The sequence below is a fragment of the Protopterus annectens genome, chromosome 1.part0 (assembly GCF_019279795.1).
Source record: "Protopterus annectens isolate FY-2018-M chromosome 1.part0, PAN1.0, whole genome shotgun sequence".
NCBI lineage: Eukaryota > Metazoa > Chordata > Ceratodontiformes > Protopteridae > Protopterus > Protopterus annectens.
The window spans coordinates 46933766-46954274 of NC_056725.1; the positions used below are offsets into that span (position 1 = coordinate 46933766).

General features: G+C 36.0%; 1 protein-coding gene across 2 annotated transcripts in view; it reads left to right on the plus strand.

Moving 5' to 3' along the window:
• The window catches only part of SIRT2 (sirtuin 2), a 1239326-nt gene that overhangs the window by 515632 nt on the left and 703185 nt on the right, over positions 1–20509 (plus strand). The gene's annotated exons all lie outside the window — the stretch shown is intronic.

A 20509-nucleotide genomic window follows, 5' to 3' on the forward strand; every position in this document is an offset into this window, starting at 1 on the left:
GTTCTATTAACTTCCACAAAAAATAGTAGTACAGTTCGGTACCAATGAAGGCTGTCTTCCAAAACCACAAAATCAAAGCCACACTCCACAAAATCCACTCGTTTTTCACAGATAAGACACTGTTTATTGGACAAATAGAACTCAGTAAAATGGATTTAGCGCTTTCGTCTCCACACTGGAGACCTCTTCAGAATCAATTAGAAGCACCTCTCCCATTCCTTTTATACATCCATTGGGGAGTACTAATTGAAACAATTACACAATTAATCAATTAAATAGTTCCAAAAATACATAGTGAAATGCAGTTGGAGTCAGAAAATGTCAATACAGCTTATATATATATATATATATATATATATATATATATATATATATAAAATATATAACTTCTCTATAAAAATGTATATGTGTATACCTTCTCTATAAAAATAATCTATAAATTATCTATAAATTAAATAGAATTGATGTGTTGTATTACACATGATACACCAACACTTTTGTGTAAAAGTGTATAAATATATTGAGATATAAATATATAAAAAATATATATATATGAAAAATATATATGAAATGTTGAGTAAAATATACGTACAAATACTAAACAGAATACAAAAAGACAGACATTAAAATGTTCAGAATATAAGGTTTTAAAAAACATATAAAATCAATATAAGGTTGATATAAAATTGATAATGTGTACTAAAAGTTCTAACCACTAGGGTACATAAATAACAACATTAATATTGATTTCTAAAATCTATGAAGTGTTTTTAATGTATTTTAAGATTTATGTCTCTTAGGGTCTTCTGATAAAATTTTTAGGGCTGGTGTAATTGAAATGTGGTCGTTAAGACCCTTACCACTACAAGCATCAAGTTTAAGTTGCCATATCATCTCTCTATATGCTAGTTTGGTCTCCCAATCACCACCTCTCTCAAAATGTAAAACTTCTTCAAGGACCCAAAACTTAAAATTAGCTTCATGACATGTTTGTGAATGTCTAAAAAGTGCATTATTTTCATTCTTCCGGTTGATATCCCTCATGTGTTCATATATTCTTTTCCTTAGATGTCGCTCTATAGATACATTTCTTAGATGTTAAGTTACAAAAGAACTATGAAGCCAAAAGTTACAAATCTACAATTTATAGGAAAGAATATCACTCCAATGCATATTTACACTTTGATAGTGACCATCCAGCCCAACTAAAAAGAAATATTGTAAAGGGACAGATGATTAGGGCAGCCAGAATGACATGTGACAAAGATGATTTCCTTTGTGAAATTGATATGATACAAAATATGTTTCAAAAAAGAGGTTACCCTCTTGAGTTAACACAACCCATCAAAGAATACGTGGTAGATAGATGGGGTACAATTTATATACCCTTATTAAACAATGTTAACAATAATAATACAAACAATATAATAGATGTGGTGAGTTACGGTAATGGAGTTCCTAAACAGGTGAATAGTAAGCATTCATTGCCCTAGATGACCCTTACTCACTATAACGGTATAGGATGGCTCAAAAAATGCATTAACGAGACCTGGGAAATGTTCAAAGCTATGCCCACCTGTGTTATGGTTTTCCAAAATAAGTTGACATATAGTTTTAGGAGGAATAATAATTTGAAGAATATTTTGGAGAGCAGAAAAGATAATAATGAGAGTGGAACTGTTTCGAAGAAAAAGGGCACTTTCAGATGTGGGAGATGCCCACAATGTCCATTTATAGCAGGTGAAAAAGTGCTTTTAATTCCCACACAAAGAACAACATTGAGGTCTAAAAAGTATAGTAGTTGTTACACCAAAGGGGTGGTATACCTAGTTTATTGTAAATTCTGTTGGGCATACTACATTGGCAAAACAGAGCGACATCTAAGGAAAAGAATATATGAACACATGAGGGATATCAACCGGAAGAATGAAAATAATGCACTTTTTAGACATTCACAAACATGTCATGAAGCTAATTTTAAGTTTTGGGTCCTTGAAGAAGTTTTACATTTTGAGAGAGGTGGTGATTGGGAGACCAAACTAGCATATAGAGAGATGATATGGCAACTTAAACTTGATGCTTGTAGTGGTAAGGGTCTTAACGACCACATTTCAATTACACCAGCCCTAAAAATTTTATCAGAAGACCCTAAGAGACATAAATCTTAAAATACATTAAAAACACTTCATAGATTTTAGAAATCAATATTAATGTTGGTATTTATGTACCCTAGTGGTTAGAATTTTTAGTACACATTATCAATTTTATATCAACCTTATATTGATTTTATATGTTTTTTTAAAACCTTATATTCTGAACATTTTAATGTCTGTCTTTTTGTATTCTGTTTAGTATTTGTACGTATATTTTACTCAACATTTCATATATATTTTTCATATATATATATTTTTTATATATTTATATCTCAATATATTTATACACTTTTACACAAAAGTGTTGGTGTATCATGTGTAATACAACACATCAATTCTATTTAATTTATAGATAATTTATAGATAATTTATAGATTATTTTTATAGAGAAGGTATACACATATACATTTTTATAGAGAAGTTATATATTTTATATGGATCACCTTTATATCCTCGAAATCGCGTTTCGCAGACACACTAATCACCGACACCAAAAGACCGACAACAAAAAATACCGACAACGCAAAACACCGAAAACCATTACACCAACACACTACACGTAAACAACACAGTACACTACATAACATATCCACTATCCCTAACCCAAACCCTAACCCTAAGGTCCGACACTACCGCACACTTTACCCTACCTGCACCCTAACCCTAACTCACTTACCCACCCCTAACCCCAAGATCCGACACTACCGCACACTCACCCTACCTGCACCCTAACCCTAACTCACTTACCCACCCCTAACCCCAAGGTCCGACACTACCGCACACTCACCCTACCTGCACCCTAACCCTAACTCACTTAACCCACCCCTAAACCCACAGTCCCTCACTATCGCACACACACCCTACCTGCACCCTAACCCTAACTCACTTAACCCACCCCTAAACCCACAGTCCCTCACTATCGCACACTTACCTGTCCGCTCCCTAACACTAAATCCCTCACTCGATCGCACACTTACCGAGTCCGTCGGGTTCTCACCTTGTCGGTCATGTGCGTTGTCGGTGTTTTCGTCCCGTCGGATTCTGTGTCGGCGAAACGCATTGTCGGGCATCTGAAGGTGACCCATTTTATATATATATATATATATATATATATATATATATATATATATATATAAGCTGTATTGACATTTTCTGACTCCAACTGCATTTCACTATGTATTTTTGGAACTATTTAATTGATTAATTGTGTAATTGTTTCAATTAGTACTTCCCAATGGATGCATAAAAGGAATGGGAGAGGTGCTTCTAATTGATTCTGAAGAGGTCTCCAGTGTGGAGACAAAAGCGCTAAATCCATTTTACTGAGTTCTATTTGTCCAATAAACAGTGTCTTATCTGTGAAAAACGAGTGGATTTTGTGGAGTGTGGCTTTGATTTCGTGGTTTTGGAAGACAGCCTTCATTGGTACCGAACTGTACTACTATTTTTTGTGGAAGTCTATCTTTTCGTTTTCATTCTATTAACTTCCCTTATAAGGTATGACCCAGTGTGAGGAGATCCATTCTGATTAACCAACAGGATTGAAACTATAAGCTTTCAGTCAGCTGAACATGTAAAATTTTCCCAGGCTACCAGGCTTCACTTTATCCATGAATGCTATGCCAGTAAGCTTCTTTTCCATATCTCTTTTGCCACCGAAAACTTACATCAGAGAAATGACCACAGTATATTTACCTGTACAAAAGTTATATTTGAATAAAAAAATCATATTTTCTTATGTTCCCATTTTGTATTGAATTGATAATCTGCTTTTCTGTTTGTGGTTGACATCTAAGATCAGGGTTTACTTTTATTTGCCTTTTCAGGCATTTTCCTTATTTGCCAACACTCATTTGCATCATTACTATTTTTACTCTTACAGTTTTCAAGTTGTTTTTTTAGTTATAGATTTGTGAAAAAGCTTCTAGATAGTACGTTAAAGAATTGTTGCTTATCATTATGTTGGTGTTATCAGTTTCTTTTTTGTCTCAAAATGTTGATTTGTAAAACATTTTCAAAGTTGTTGCTTGTTACTCTTCTTGTTAGTGAGTTTGTTATACTGAACTTTAATCAGAGAATCAGAAATGTAGATATGGCCATTGTCATATGTTATTCAAAAAAAAATCTGCCTCGTGATAGGCACACTGTTTTTTTATTTTGGTGAAAGACGTTTCAGTACATAATGTGAATTTTATGAATCTGTGAAAACTCTGACGATTAGATAAAAAGAAAAAAAGTAGTGGTACTTTGATTGACAAATCAATATCTGCTCCCGAAGGGACTTTTCAGTGTTGATTCATTCTCTGGATTGACTCTATCAGCCCCAAGGACCAAGTCTGACACAGTTCCACTAAACACAAACAGAAAGATGGGAATCTTCAAAACAAAAGGAAGAACAGAAGGAAGCATAGAAGTGACAGGACTGATAATTTTTGTCAGTTTTCTCCTGCTGCATTTCACAAGAAACAGGGCAGATGATTTCTGTAACATTACCTATACGCTGTCACCTTCTAGGACATCAGAGTTACCTGTTACTGTTGTTGGATTTTCTTCTGTCTAAATGGTCAGACAAAACCATGTTTGTTGTCAGACCCTGAAATGAGAAAAATCTGTAATTCTAGGTCATAGTCAGTAATGTCTATGAAGTCTTTCAGAAGGCACTCATTCATTAACATCAACTGTAAATTATTTTTATTTATTTATTTTTTTTGTAATTTATTTGTTAACCAGTTAAGGCCACTGGACTCAAATGTCTCCTTTCAAGGGTGACTTGAGAGCAGTGTTTAAGTTTCTTGATTAGAGTCGCAGAGTAGACAGTTGGCAGCTGAATGAATCAAACCTTCAACTGCAGTGTGCAGTTTATTAATAGGTTATAGCCTTAATCCTCTGCACTAACTGCCAAGACCAGTGTTTCTTGCCTCTTTTCCCTGTGGTACCAGGACAAGCGGAAGTTTTTTCTTTCTGCCTTCTTTTTTTTCTGATTGTTCATCCCATATCTCATCACCAGTCACTGTTTTGGCACCTATTCTGATGTGGCTGGGCTCAAACCTTCTGGAATCACAATTAACAGATGTCATTGTCTGTTGCGGTCTCAGTTTTAGGGCTACATTCTCTTGGGTCAACACAAACAGAAGGTTATAAATCAAAGTGGGAAGGGATGATGATGAAACTGGAAAGTTCAAGAAATAAGGAGAGATTAGGAGTTTGGATGTATTTTCTCAAGGAGAACAACAACCATACAGAATATTGTATTCATAAAGATGCAGAAAGTGTTTTAAAGAACTAAGCCAGCACAGGAGTGGAGAAATGAAATTTTGCCATAAAGGATGACTGCAAGTAGAGGTGCAGAAATTATGCAGGAGGGAGCTAGAAATTACTGGACAAAATTGTCAAAGAAACCAAGAACTCGGGAGCAAATAACTAATGAAGGAAAGGTAATAGGTTTGTTGAGACTAAGCAGATGTTTGGATTGCAGGGTAGAGACCACCTTCACTATCAGGGATCAACATCAAGAGTATAGGCAAAGTGAAAGAGATAGGTTAGAGCTGAGTGAAAGACCAGCTCTGGTAGGGTTTTTAGTTCAGTCTAGAGTAGAAGCTGCTGTTAAAATGGGATAGTTAGTAAGTCATATAAAATATTGTGCAGTATCTACAAGAGTCAATCAGAGGAGGTTAGAAGAGATTGGGAAGAGAGACTGGAATGGCAGTTTACAATGGAACAATAGGGGAACAACTCTATGGCTCCTAAGTATGCAACATTATACAGAAGGTTTAGGATTTGCTTGGAAATGTTTGCATAGCTATTTTTATATCCCAAGTAGATTTCAGAAAGTTTGTTTCCCTCAGGTAGATAGCAAATCCTGGAAGTGTGAAGGAAAAGAGAGAGAAAGCGGTAACTGAGAACATGTTTTTTTTTTTTTGGGGGTGTTGAGCTGGAAGATTTAAAAAACTCTCTACAGCATTCCAAGATGGTCGCCGACTAGAGTGCCCCTTATTCCCGGTGCTCCTCACATCCCAGTTAATTACTGGCTTTTTAAACATATTTATAGCTGTTATTTCTTGAAGATTTCTACATAGAAAGATTAAGGATCGTTAATACTTCGTTCTGACTGGGTTTATTTTGAAATACAATCAAATTTTCTCTTCATTTTACTTCAAAATATTTTTTAGTCTATACAATCTCCTGCCACGCGCTTACAGAAGGAGTTTAACTGTGCAATCTATTTGGCTGCCAAATTTGTTTCGTGGGTATGGCTGGTACTTCAGACAATATGGAAACTCAAGCAACTAAGGCAAAAATTTCCACTATACTTTCTCCTGAGAAAGACACTGGCTCAAAACGTTTAAAGACCTCTAAACAAATCTCTGACACTAGTAAATCCAGCACCAAGGACAGAAACGATACTGGCTTCCATCTCAAAGATTTGAAGTTAGCGCTTCAACCTCTTCAAACTGCCATTCAGGGTTTTTCGGAACAACTCACAGAATTTGGTACAAACCTTAAACTTATTTCAAATAGAATGGACATTCTTGAGAATAAAAACCAAGTGATAGAAATGCGAGTTGATTCCATAGACAATGTTTTAAAATCTAAAGATGCCCTTTTAGCGGAGATGCAGGCAAAGATACTAGACTTAGAGGCGAGAAGTCGCCGTAACAATGTAATAATAAGAGGGCTTCCCGAAATATATGAAAATAATAATCTCCTAACAGTTACCAAACAAATCTTTGGGGCATTGTTAAATCAAGAGTCAAGCCCTGATTCCCTGATTGTCGAAAGAGCACATAGAGCGCTGCATGTTCGTCAGGATTCTGTAGTACCAAGACTCATATATACTAAACTCCTAAATTTTCAGGACACTCAAAAAATCCTGGCTGCAGCAAGAAGTAAGAAGATTTTTATGTGGAACAAACACAAACTGTCTTTTTCACAAGACTTGCCTCTTCAAATAAAAATATGTAGGCAAAAGTTGTCACCATTTTGTGCTGACTTGATCAAACGTGGAATCAAATTCCAAATGCGCTACCCTAACACGTTGACATTTACATACAAAGACATTAAACATTCAGCAAAAGATCCTAAAGAAGCGAAAGGCATTTTTATGAAGTTGTTCAATGAGACTCCCGCTTTAACCTTGTAAAATGCTAACAATGTTACATATGATACATGCTCTTGTTTGAGTGCCTTAATGCTACAAAGATAGCATACTGTCTGTTTGTAAGTGAGAGATATTGGTTTCTGGCTATTAATTTTTCTGGTTCCTAGCTAATGGTAGCGCATCATCGGAGCTCTACGAAGTAGAGAGCTTCACAGTCAGAAGCAGCTTCATTTGTCTTTTGATGGGTGAGTTACGCTCTAAACTTCATTTGGTATACTAATACTCACCTATTTAATTTTTCCAAGGCATGGTTCTGTCATATTGCTACCACAGATGTGTGGTCGAGGTGTGAAATGTTGAAGATTGTGTGTTCAGCAGTGCCTGATTCAGAGTGGTTCGTCTGTTTAGTGCTTCCTTTAACATCCAGTCTCCAAGTCTGAGGCAAACTAAAATGCTGGTATACTCAGGGAGTTGTTTCATGATAGTCGAAACACCCTCAAGTACATAATGGCGATCCTCGAACAAATAATCAGGCTTTATCTTTTCGAGTTCAACTGTATAAGCATGTGAAGATCGCTGGACACTTTGACGAGACTTACAGAATTTTTTTTAAAATTCACTCTTGTGGATTTATGACATCTTTTTTCTGAATGACAGATTGTACCTATGTTTCATACATGTTTTTTTTTTCTCTTTTTTGTATACTCGTGTGCATTATTTAGTTGGTATTGAGCAATAAGATTTTTCACCATTCGCTCACTTCCGTAGTTGCTACGGGCAATAGAGGTACAATAACTCACAATGTTAATGTCTTGCTGGACATTGATGGGGTATTGCTTATATTGTTCTATGGAGTATCTTTTAATACAAATTAGGATAACTTATGTAAATACTTTATTTACTCAATGTCTGGAGCAAATTTAATTCCTCTAGCCTTGTCATCTTTTAATATGCGTGTATAAAGAACTTACACGCGTGAGTTAGTTTTTTTTAAATTATATAGATTGTATTTCTAATATGATTCATATAGGATGCACAAGCTAGTTAATTCTTTCTTTATTTTAATGAAATGATAGACTTATAATAGTAATGTCTTATTATTATGCAGTTCTCCTTTATTGATACATTCTACAGCTGTTTTAGGAATTGTTATAAATATAGCTTGTGTGTCACAGCTGGAGTGTCACATTCATATATTTTTATTTTTAATGTAATTTAAAGCTAAATACATGATTTTATTTGTATCTATTATAATTTTAAATAGATTTATAGGAGTATGGGAGTATATTTCTGTAGGGGTTCATGCTGGTTGGACATCTTGCTATTTATAGTTATGTAAATATGTATAGTTTGGTTATTTTGTTAATAGTCCTTATTAGGACTTTTTGTAATTCTACTTTATGTATTTACGATATAATGGTAACCAGTTTTTTACCGTTCTTATTTTATCATTTCTGTTTGTCTTTTATAAGTCAGTGGGGGTGGTTAGGCACCGGGGGAGTCTTGAGGGATTACCTTGTAATAATATATATAAAAATCTTAATTCTAAATATTGCTCAAAACACTATATTTAGTAGGATTGAATCTAATATTATGTGCAACATACTAATGATACATATTACATTTTCCTTTTTCCTTACAATCTGATTTACAGAAGATGAGTTTATTGAACATTGACTCATGGAATGTGAGAGGGATGAATAATAAAGCTAAGAAATCTCTAATACATCATTTAATTTTCAAATCCCAAGCCAATATTTGTTTCTTACAAGAAACTCATTTACCCAGAAATGAATGGTTTAAAGATGGGAATAAAAGGTGGATTAGAAAAATAATAGCGGCTGGAGATTCTTCTAATTCTAAAGGGGTGGCCATTTTCATCAAACAGACCTTTCAGGGGGTCATTATTGAGGAAGATTACAACAATAATGGTAGATGGTGTTACTTTACTACCAAAATACATAATCTTGACAAACCTTTTTTATTCTTAAACATCTATGGACCTTGTAATCTTCAACACATTTTCATTCTTCAGATTTATAATATTATTTCATCTTTTAAAGATCATTATATCATAGTCGGGGGAGACTGGAATGCTATTATTAATCCAATTTTGGATCGTACTAGTAACTCGTCCTCATATAATCATCAAGCATCCATTGCACTTGAGGAACTTATGTTAGATCTTGATCTTATAGACCCATTACAATTCACTAATTACTCTACTAAGAAAGACATATTCACATATTATTCAAAATGCTACAACACATGGTCAAGGTTAGATTTCTTTCTTGTATCAGCTACCATATCTCACTTTATAACTAATTTTTCTATTGAGCCGAGGTTTCTCTCAGATCACTCAAGAATTTTGTTAAACTTATACATAGCTTCAAATACCCCTTTATCATCAAAATGCAGTAAGTGGACATTAAATAATAATTTGCTATCTAATATGGAAATCAAAATATTATGTTCTGAAATAATTCAGGAAATGGATTTAAACCTAGAGTCAACTAAGATTCCATATGATATTCAATGGGCTGCATGCAAGGCTAAAATAAGGGGGATGCTTATTAGTAAGGCTTCATTTCTCAAAAAATATTATAGAAATAAAGAGCTTTTTCTTAAAAATAATATTCAATCCCTTGAAAATAATTACAGAATGAACCCTATTCCTTCAATTTATAAGCAATTAATAGATTCTCAAAAGCAATTGCTTCTTTTACATCAGCACAATCTTTCTATATTAGAACAAAAGCTTTTAGCTACTTATTCTGAATGGGCTCAGGTGCCTTCTAAAGCTCTTGCACGGATAATTAAAAATAACCTTACCAGACATAAGATATCGCCCATACAATTCAAAAAACAGTTATATAGTACTGATAAAGATATATTGTTAATTTTCACTTCTTTATACACAGACTTATATTCTAAGACCCCTAATCCTACAACTAAGAATCATATTAATGACTTTCTGGGTTCTATTGTATTTCCCAAATTGAGTGATGAATGTCAGAAATCTCTATCAGCTCCTTTAACTATTCAGGAAATTTCTGAGTCTATTGACAGACTCAAAAATGGTAAATCACCTGGCCCTGATGGTTACACAGCTGAATTCTTTAAAGCTTTCAAAACAGAATTAGTCCCCTTCCTCTTTAAAGTATATAACTATATACAAACTAATAACATTTCCGATTTGCATTGGAACACTTCAAAATCCATTTTAATTCTGTAAAACAATAAAGATAAATTAGATCCACACAATTATAGGCCCATTGCATTAATTAATATAGATATTAAAATTTTAGCCTCTATCCTTTCTAATAGATTAAAAAAGGTTTTACCATTTATAATTTCTTCAGAGCAATCAGGCTTTATGTCCCATAAGCATGCATGGGATAATACTTTAACTTTAGAATCCATAATACATTTCACCAAATTTAATAAGAACCCTCTCTATGCATTGTTTCTTGATGCTTCGAAGGCCTTTGACAGAGTGAATTGGGAATTTTTATTTCAAACTATGATTTGTTTTAATCTACCTACTACTTTTATAAATTTCATTAGAATGTTATATAAAGACTCCTCTACCATATTGCATATAAATGGATGTACATCTAAACCGATTAAAATTACTAGTGGTACAAGGCAAGGATGCCCGCTTTCTCCCTTTCTTTTTAATTTATATATTGAGCCTTTATTACTTTATCTAGCACAAAAATCTTTTCATAAAATTCCTAGATTATTAAATACAAATCTGCTTTTGTCAGCATTTGTGGATGACCTTGTCATTTATTTTCAAACACCTATTACTGATCTTAAAAAACTGATTAACTGTCTAGATTTATTTTCACTAGCCTCAGATTATCACATTAATTCAAATAAAACCCATATTCTCCCGATTAACCCTTTAGCTCATAAGATATATTTTTTTCAGGACTCCCCTTTCAAAAGTATGTATGGAGTTAAATACTTAGGTATCCATATTGAACATAACAGCTTATCCACATTTCAAAATAACTTAGCTAAGCTATGGTCTTCAATATTGTTGGATTTACGCAGATGGGAAATTCTAAATTTATCACTTTTATCTAAAGCTGCTATAATTAAGATGAATATTTTGCCCAAACTTCTTTTTCAATTTAATTCCTCAGATCAAATTATTCCTAAAAATTTTTTTGATAAAGTTAATAAAGAATTAGCCAAATTTATATGGTATCCTAGATCCGTTAGGATTTCTTACTCCAAATTGACAATACATAAAAATAAGGGAGGGTTGGGTTTGCCTAACTTTTATTTATATTATCTAATTATTTCAGCTAACAAACTTTTAGTTATCTCCAGAATGAATCCTTCTAATTACAATCATTATCCCAATTGGGTGAAATTATGGCATCAATACATTATATCCAAAAATATTAATCCTGCAGTTCTTCCTTTCCTACCTACGGATATCATAAACACTCTTAAAATTTCTAATTTCCTAAAACATAAAGCAAAAGCTTTCCAAGAGATTTTGAAACTCATTAACCTAGATGCTGTCTCACATGTACTTCAGCCTTTTCACTTAAATCCAAACTTTAAATTAAATGATAACCTTTTGATCTCACAAAATTTCCCCGAATCAAAAATCTCAAGGTTTGGGATCTTTTGAATTATAAAGATAAACCTTTGTCAGATATACGTAAGTTACTTAAGGTTAATCTCACTTATACCACAACTTTACGTCAATTAAGAGAATTAGCTTTGACTAAATTGGACCATATAAATCCGAAGAAACAAGATCTTAATAATCTAGACACGATAATCCAAACACTTTTGCTTCCTAATAAAATGCTATCCAAATCATACAAGTTATTAAGTAATTTAATACAAGATTCCCAATGTCTCTTTTCCAATTTTTGGGATGAACACAACCCTAATCTATCAGTAGATCAGAAAATATCCGCTATTAAGATCACTCTAGATTATTCACCTTTTAAAAAATTGTTTTATACCCAACTGATGATCAACAATAATGCGTATCTCACACCCTCTAAACTCAACAAATTCAATGCTAGTAAGTCTTCTTCATGTCCGTGCTGTGCTTTTCCGAAAGCGGATCTTCTACACATTTTTTGGTTTTGCAATCATTCACATAAACTTTGGACTTCTTTGAGAGTGAGACTACAGAGAATGGGATACCACAAATCCACTTTAACTTGGGAATTAGCTATCCTTCATATTCCTATACTACAGTTATCTAAACTAGATACACATGTGATTATTTATATTTGCTCATTGATAAAATTTTACATTTCAAAAAACTGGCTTGACCGCACCAAATTAAATTGGAATGGTTTTAGATCTTTAGCTCACTCTTATATTGCTGCACATAAAACTTTGGCAAAGAGTCCTAAAAAAATAGCTTTTAACAATAAAGCAATTGACAAAGTGTTATTTATCATTAACAGTGATTAGTGGTCTTGTCTTGTTGGTATGTTGCATAATTTTTTACTACCCTTAATCTTGCTTTTTTAAATCTCTCTAGAGTTTTAAATACATTATAATAATATTTCCTATGGTTACCATTTCTCTTACATGTTGTATATAGTTATAGTTGTTTAGTTGATATTTTTAGTTCTATGCTCTCCTATATAAGCTTGTATAACTTTAACAAATTCCTATCTAAAAGTTTATAATATGTGGTTTATATCGATCTGATGTTATGTTTAGTAAATAATAATTTAATAAAGAGATTTTTGAGAAAAAAAAACCTCTCTACAGCATACTGTGTCTGGAAAGTTGAGTAAGCAAATGGCTAAGGAAATTATTATTTTGAGCTGCGACAACAAGATGTGACTCTTTTAAAAGAGAAAAATTAGAGATGGAATCTTTAGAAAAAAAAAAAACAGAACAAAATAAGTAAAAATTAATGGAATTTGTAGGAAGAATTCATGAAGAACAGTGTTTATCAGCAGGAGAAATGAGGTTTGAGGGAAGGCAGGAATTGATTATTTTTAATGTTTGAGTAAATGTTTGTTACAAAGAAAAAAACATATGTACTGTGTATAATGCATGAATATTAAAAATATTAATATGGCTTGTTTTCTTTTCTGTTAATGTATGTGTGCCTGTGTCTTAATGGTAATTTAATAAAAGTATTTAAAAAGTAATACAGATCTAAACCAACTGGAGATAGAATCATTAGAGAATGGAAGGAGCAAATTACAGAGAAAACATGGAATTTGTTGTGTCAACGCATACAGAACAATGTTCAGGAGGAGGAGTGAAATTTAAGGGAAGGCAAGAATTGAGCAAGTTACGTTAATATTGGAGTGAATGAAATTTCTTAAAAAGAAAACACATTTTTATTCTGCTTGAAACAAATAATGATGTTATGGTTTGTTTTCTTTTCTTTTATAGAAAATGTACCCGTGTCATATTTTAAAAAAAAAATGTCATTTTAAATAAAAATGTTAAAAAATAAGATTATAATGCAACCACCCTCAATGCATCCTTTGATGAATTTCCCCTTTTAGCACCAACAGTTAAGGAAAAGCTGTGCAATATGGAGAAAGAGAGAAGACCCCTTAGCACCCCTTTTCATGGATGTAAAGATTCCACTTCAATTGTGGTACTGGTGTGGTCAAAATTAGCAGTGTAATCAAAAATCTTGAAGAAACGAACAGGGCCATGTAAACTTATATAATGGATACAGAACCAGAGGTAAGAACTACCAGCAGCAGCAGGATATCTACTTTTTTTCCTTCTGTGGGATAGCAGTCAATCTCTCAGGCCATAAGGCCTGACTGTCATACTGTGGAGGTTGTTGGGAGACTTGTTTTCCTCAGCTTGGATGCATGGCTCACTATCATGCATGACATACAGATTCAGGCAATGTGCAGAGGCTACGTGATTCCCTTCCAAACCCTTTCCCTGCCCACTCTGTCCCATTGCCAGACATCTAACCTCATCAAGTGTGGTTAAAAAAAATAAGATCTAAAACATCATTAGCAAAAGAAGCATCAAGAATGACTCAACTTACCAGAAAGGGTCTAGTTATAACTCCAGATTATTTTTAGTTCCAGAAAAGACAAAGGATCTGAGGATGATTTTAGATTTAAGTGGCCTGACTTTTTCCTTCAAGTGACCATTCCAGACAGTCATGATGCAGTCCAGCTTTCCTTTCTTGCAAGGAGGAGACCAGATATGTTTTTTTTTGGTCTCCAAGACACCTATCTGCATGTCATGATTACCAAGGAGTCCATAACATTTGTATATTTCCTGGAAGGAGACCATCATTATTGGTTTGAGACTGTTTCATTCAGTCTCATCTTAGCCATCAGTGCATACCTCCCAACCTCTTAGAGCAAGAAATCTGGACAAAATCATAAATAATGGTTGGATAAAGACTCCAAAATAGGGACAGTTTTTAAATATCACTCTTACAAACTTAGAAAGTTGATAGAATAACAGGTTTTGTGTTAGCATGAATTTTCTGAAGGTTATGAAGTCGGAAGCTCCAATGTCTGCCATTATTTTCAGGCTTCAGTCTTTAATAACTTTCCAATGATTTGCCAGAAAACCACAGTTTTATGAAATATGGACTGTAAATATGAGGCAAAAATCTGGATATTCTGCGAAAGTGTATACTGTTGAGATGCATATCTGTAGTTGCAGTGATCCAGAAGCTGCAAGTATTAAAGGTGTTTCCATACTTAGATGACTGACCGCTGGCTGCATTAACTTTAGACAAGGCTGGGTGAAGCTCAGGTATTTCTACTGAGTCTTTCCAGTCCCTGAAAATAAAAGTGAACACTGCAAAGTCCCAGTTGAAGCTCTCGCAGACACTAACCTTCATAACAGTCAGCTTAGATGCTGTGTTCAGCAAAGCATATCATCCTTCAAAACAGGATTCTTACTATGCAGACTGCAGTGTTCCATATTGTTCACTTTTTTCTCAGTCACACGAGTTCTCTGTTGTACTGGGCCACTTGGCAGTTGCAATCTAAATGGTCTGCCATGCAAAATTCCATGAGGGTCCTCCAGTGGACTGTAAACGTACAATGGTTTCTGTTAAAGGATCCCATTTCTTTTTGGATAAAGAGTTTCAAGGCATGTAGTACTGATTTATAATAGTTTCATATGCCAAATCTTACTGTGGACAGTCATTTTCAAATTCCAGCCCCTGATGTTCTTGGTGTTTCACTGTTGCAGTCATCACATTTGGGTTATCTGCCTGCAGGTTGCTCTCAGTTGGCCCGAATACCAGAGTCTTGGGATTTCTGCATCGGATGCTGTCGCTTCTTCTATGACATCAGGTCGTAAGGGGTATAAAACATGCAGCCGACATCATTACATCAGCTTTTCTTGCCGCGGGGGAGCCCGGAGCAGAAGCAGTTCGCAAGTGCCGGTGAGCCGCTACCTGAAATTTTTCTTTTTCGAGTTTTAAACCTGAAGTCTTCTAAAGCCAAGTATCCTGTTGGGGATCCTTTTTTCTTGCTCTAACCAATATCAGAAAAATTTAACAATTGTCTTGCCTGTGGAAAGCGAATGCCTCACAGAGATTTTCATTCTTACTGCGTCACCAGTTTAGACTCAGACCACAACATTCCTCACTGTTGGTTTTGTGCCTTGTTCAACGCCCGAACTATTCATCGTCGGGCTATCTTTGTCGCTAAATTCTTTCGCTGTCATTCTTCGTATTCCGAAATGGCTTCATTAAGCCATCCAAATACCGATCTTCTGAAAAACATAAGGATAAAAGACAGAGACAGACCGGATAGGTCCAAAACTGCTGACAATGCTTCCGTTAAGCTAGTTGCCAGTCCGCCGGTACTCAGTGAGGTGCTTTCGCAGCCCCTGATACCCACTTCTACAGATTCACAGGCCTCTACTGAGACCCATTCGGAGTCCTGTATGCCACAAGATGCTTCTTCGACTATGGAACCTGCGGATGTCTCTACCTTGGATGGGTCCGGAGCCGCTGTGCAGGCACCGGCTTCTGAGGGTGTATTCAGACCTTCCGATGTTCGTATTAAACCGACTACTTTGTTTTTGACTAAAACTTCCGAATTTCTGAGGCCCAGAGTTCGCACTACACCTAGGACACTGATGACCAAAGTGCATTCTCAAGCTCCCATGCCTCAGAAATGCTTAGAGTGGCTGAAGACCTTATTACTTTAATTAGGGGAAGCCAGCCTTCCCTCTCTAAAAGACAAAGAATTGATTTTCCTTTTGATTCTACAGACCATGAGTCCGATGACTCTGACCCCTCTGATTACCAGGACATACCCTTCTCCACCTGTGAGGATTCAGATGCAGAGGAGTCCATTCCCTCTGCCTCCCCTCCAGAGGACTTTTCTTTCGATGAAACCTTACATATCTTAAGAGAGCATTTCTGCTAGGAATGCCAGGACTACCCACCGTCCAAAAAGAGACTTAGGGAATTTTTAGACTTGCCTCAGCATAGGCCTCTAGCTATACCCCCTGTCCTGGATATTGTAGATGATGTCTACATGGAATCAAGTCTTACCCCTGATACTTTGGCTCCAGCCCCTAGAAAGACTGACAGGTACTACAGAGTACCTGACTCTCGCAAATTTATTTTAAAAAATCCTACTGCGGATCCAGAGACCATTTCCCAGGGACCTAAAGGTATTAAGGCTACTACAGCCAAAAACCCTACCCCTTTGGACAGGGATTCTAGGGCTTTAGACAGATGAGGTAAGAAGGTATATACCTCTGCAACTCTTGCCATCCGGGCTTTAAATTGCCAATTTCACATGTTGAAGTACCAGCAGCATATTATGGAACTAATTAAACAAAAAATGTTGTTGATTCCTGATTGTGCAGAAAATAACGATTTACAAGAGTTACTGCATTCTGCAAACCAAGTTGGTAAACATACTTTGCAGTGTGGTTTTGATGCATTAGAAGCATCCTGCAGGGCTGCTGTCACTGGGTCTGTTCTGAGAAGGCATGCTTGGCTGAAGGAACAAATCTTGCCAGACCATGTCAAAGCAAAATTACTAGATACTCCATTAAACCAAGAATGTTTGTTTGGCACAAAAGCAGAAGAAGTTCTTAAAAAGATGGAGGAAAAAGCTAAATCTATGCAAAATGTTAAAGATTTCTTACAGGTACAGCCACTGTAAGTAAGTACATTAAGTAGGCATCGGCCTTCAAAAACTGGTCTTTTCCAGTCCCTCCCAGGCCTTCTCAGTCCAAACCCAAGGGCAATAGACCACAAAGACTACAGTCTCAGGGTATGCACAGATCTAAACAATGGAGTGCTCCCACCTCAAAAACAGGGAGTGGTAAGCCACCCTCGTATGGAAAAAGTTCACAATGACTTGCCCTCCATCCTGCCAAGCCATGCCCACGTACTTGCACCCCTAGGAGGAAAACTCACCCTGCATGCACAAAACTGGGAATACATTACCCAGGACCGATGGGTCTTAAACATTGTATCCCAGGGATACAGATTCTACTTCCACTCACTGCCAACCCCAAGCGGATTACCAGACCTTCCTCCAAACCAGTGGGCAGAGGCCCAAAAGCAAGTACTTTCTCTTCTCAGTATCAGGGATATTCAACCTGTGCCAACAGAGCAAAGGGGGCATGGTTTCTACTCCAGACTGTTTCTGGTGCCCAGAAAAGAAAACTCTTGGTGCCCTATTCTGGATCTGTCGATTCTCAACACCTTCCTGGAGGTCCCAAAGTTCAAAATGTTTACACTCCAACAGCTGCTTCCTATGCTAGCCAAGGACTCTGGGTCACCCTAGACTTAAAAGAAGCTTATCTGCACATCCCCATAAGGGAATCTTGCAATATCTACATTTGCCTCTTTTGTGTTAGTAGGGGGTATTATCTAGGACAGACAGTTAAAGGTATTTGTTGTATGATAATAGACTGAGGCCAGTTTGTATGTCAGTGTTTTGGAGATCATGGTGGTCCTTTTCACTGTGTAAATGCACTAGGGCTTCTTATCCCAAGGTATAGTTGCCATTCATACTAACATGGCTGTGGTTTGGTACATAAGCAAAAGTGTAATGAGAGCATGGGGACGGCCAATGTCAAAGGTCATTTTCTGATAGCCACTCATATTCCTGGGAAGACCAGTTTTCTGTTGTACAGTCAAATTTGCTGATGCCTCGTAGGTGGCCTCTCAGCCTTTCTGTAAAGCAAAAGCTTGTCATTTGCTGTGGAAACTTCCCGGCAGTGTCCTTACATCTCCAACAAATGCCAAATGAAGCAACTTCAATTCCGTCATCACTTTTGGGGGGGGGGGAGCCAAAGGATTCTATCATTCAGAAATGTCCCTCCTCAGACCGTTTCCTCTTAATCCAAAGTACATTCAGAAAGCAAGGCTGAATGATTCCAAAGGTTATTCTCTTAGCTCTGATCTGACATTGCAAGTGTGGCTCTGTCTGCTGTAGAGAAGTCTGCAAATCTCAGTCCCTCCAGCAACCTTGTGCATCTCCATCTGGCAAGCCTTACCAGATATTAAAATTCATCTGACAACGTAGTTACTACAGTTACAGTAATGGCCTGGGACCCTTCATACCCCCCCCCCCCTCCGGTGGATTTGAGTCCTCTCTTCTGCCCAGAGGCATAATATTAGAAAAATGTATTGAAGTAAATGGACACATTTTTTCTATTTGTGCTTCTTCCTAAAGTGTGGATTCCCTTATAGTTCCCATGTCTGCAGTTTTGGATTATCTATGCTAGATTTTTTGATGTAGGCCTAAGTTGTTTTGTCAATATTTGCCTTTCATCCATATATAATTTCTATCAAGGCTGCAACAATTTCTTGAGAGGTACTTTACATATCTGTTCTCCTGCCAAGAATCCAGTTTATTTTTTATTTTTATTTATTTAGACTTTGGTGACCAGGTTAGTCCCACTATGCCTATGGCCTCTGTATCAGAGGTGGTATTCATATTGACTGGGGGAAATTTGGCCAGGGCACCAGAGAACATCCCCTTCTCTTTTCGATAAGTGTTTTGAGATCTTTTACATCCATCTGAACTACTACCAGCTCAGACAGATGAGGCTTCAGTTTAATGTCTCTTATGAAGGACAGCTTACTCAGTAGTACAGCACCTCCTTATGTTACAGTGAAGTGTCACTATTTGAAATGAATCCCTCTACCTGGTGTGGGATCCCTTTATGGGAGCTATTTAGCACTTTAGAGAAAAGAACTCTTCTTCCTTTTAAGTCTGCTGCTAAACCTGATTGAAGTACATCTTCTGGAAGATTGTTTCTAGTGGCCATTACTTCTGCTAGAAGAATTTCTAAAATACAGGCTTTGTGTGTAAAGCCTCCCTACCTCGTCATTTATCATTGTTACAATCCATCAGGATAGCGTCCTTGTAGACTAATCCTTCCATTTTGCACAAGGTGGCCACTGAAATAAACCTTAATCAATATCAGTCCATATGTTGCCTCATTGTACTTGAACAGAGATGACTGTATGATACATTGCATTGATGTCAGTAGACTGCTCATATTTTATGTTGACAAAAAAATCAGTCTTGAAAGAATAACATTTTTGTATTATTTTCACATAAAACGTCAGGTTCCAAGGTATAAAATATTTTGTCCAATTGCCTTGCTGACTGTATCAAGTTCTGTTATGAAAAATATAAGAAGAAAATGCCCTCCTTCCCTATACCACATTCATCTAGAGCACTGGGTAACTGTCAGGAATTTCTTTTTTTCAGAAATGCATTCTTAGATGGTATCTGTGCAGCTGCTATATGACTTCACTGACTACTTATGTAAAACACTACTGGTTGGATGTAATTGTAAGGTCTAGGTCTTCCTTTGGAGTCACAGTGGTGATAATTATGTTCTCATGATGGCTACTCAGGAGAATAAGCTTTGGAATCTGTTCTGTTGTTTGATGAGAAGGGACCACATTCTGCCAAATATTAAAATTATGTACGTACTATAGCAACAGAACAGGACCATCATTGTCAGCTTAACTGCTCTCTGATCCCCACCCCATCCCCATGGCTGAAATGGTCTGGAATATCATTAGTGATACTGTGCTTTACATTTAACTGGGACACCTACATGATAGAGCAAAATCCCAAAAAGGGAAGGCATCTCTGATCAGTATTAGCAAAAAACTACGGGCACTCATAAAATCGTCTAAGGCCAGCTTCGAGAGAAAAATTGCACAGGACACTAAGGATAATCACAAGGCTTTCTTTAGTTATGTTAGGAACCTGGGTGGGAATTCCCAGATATGCTCAGAATTAGTCCA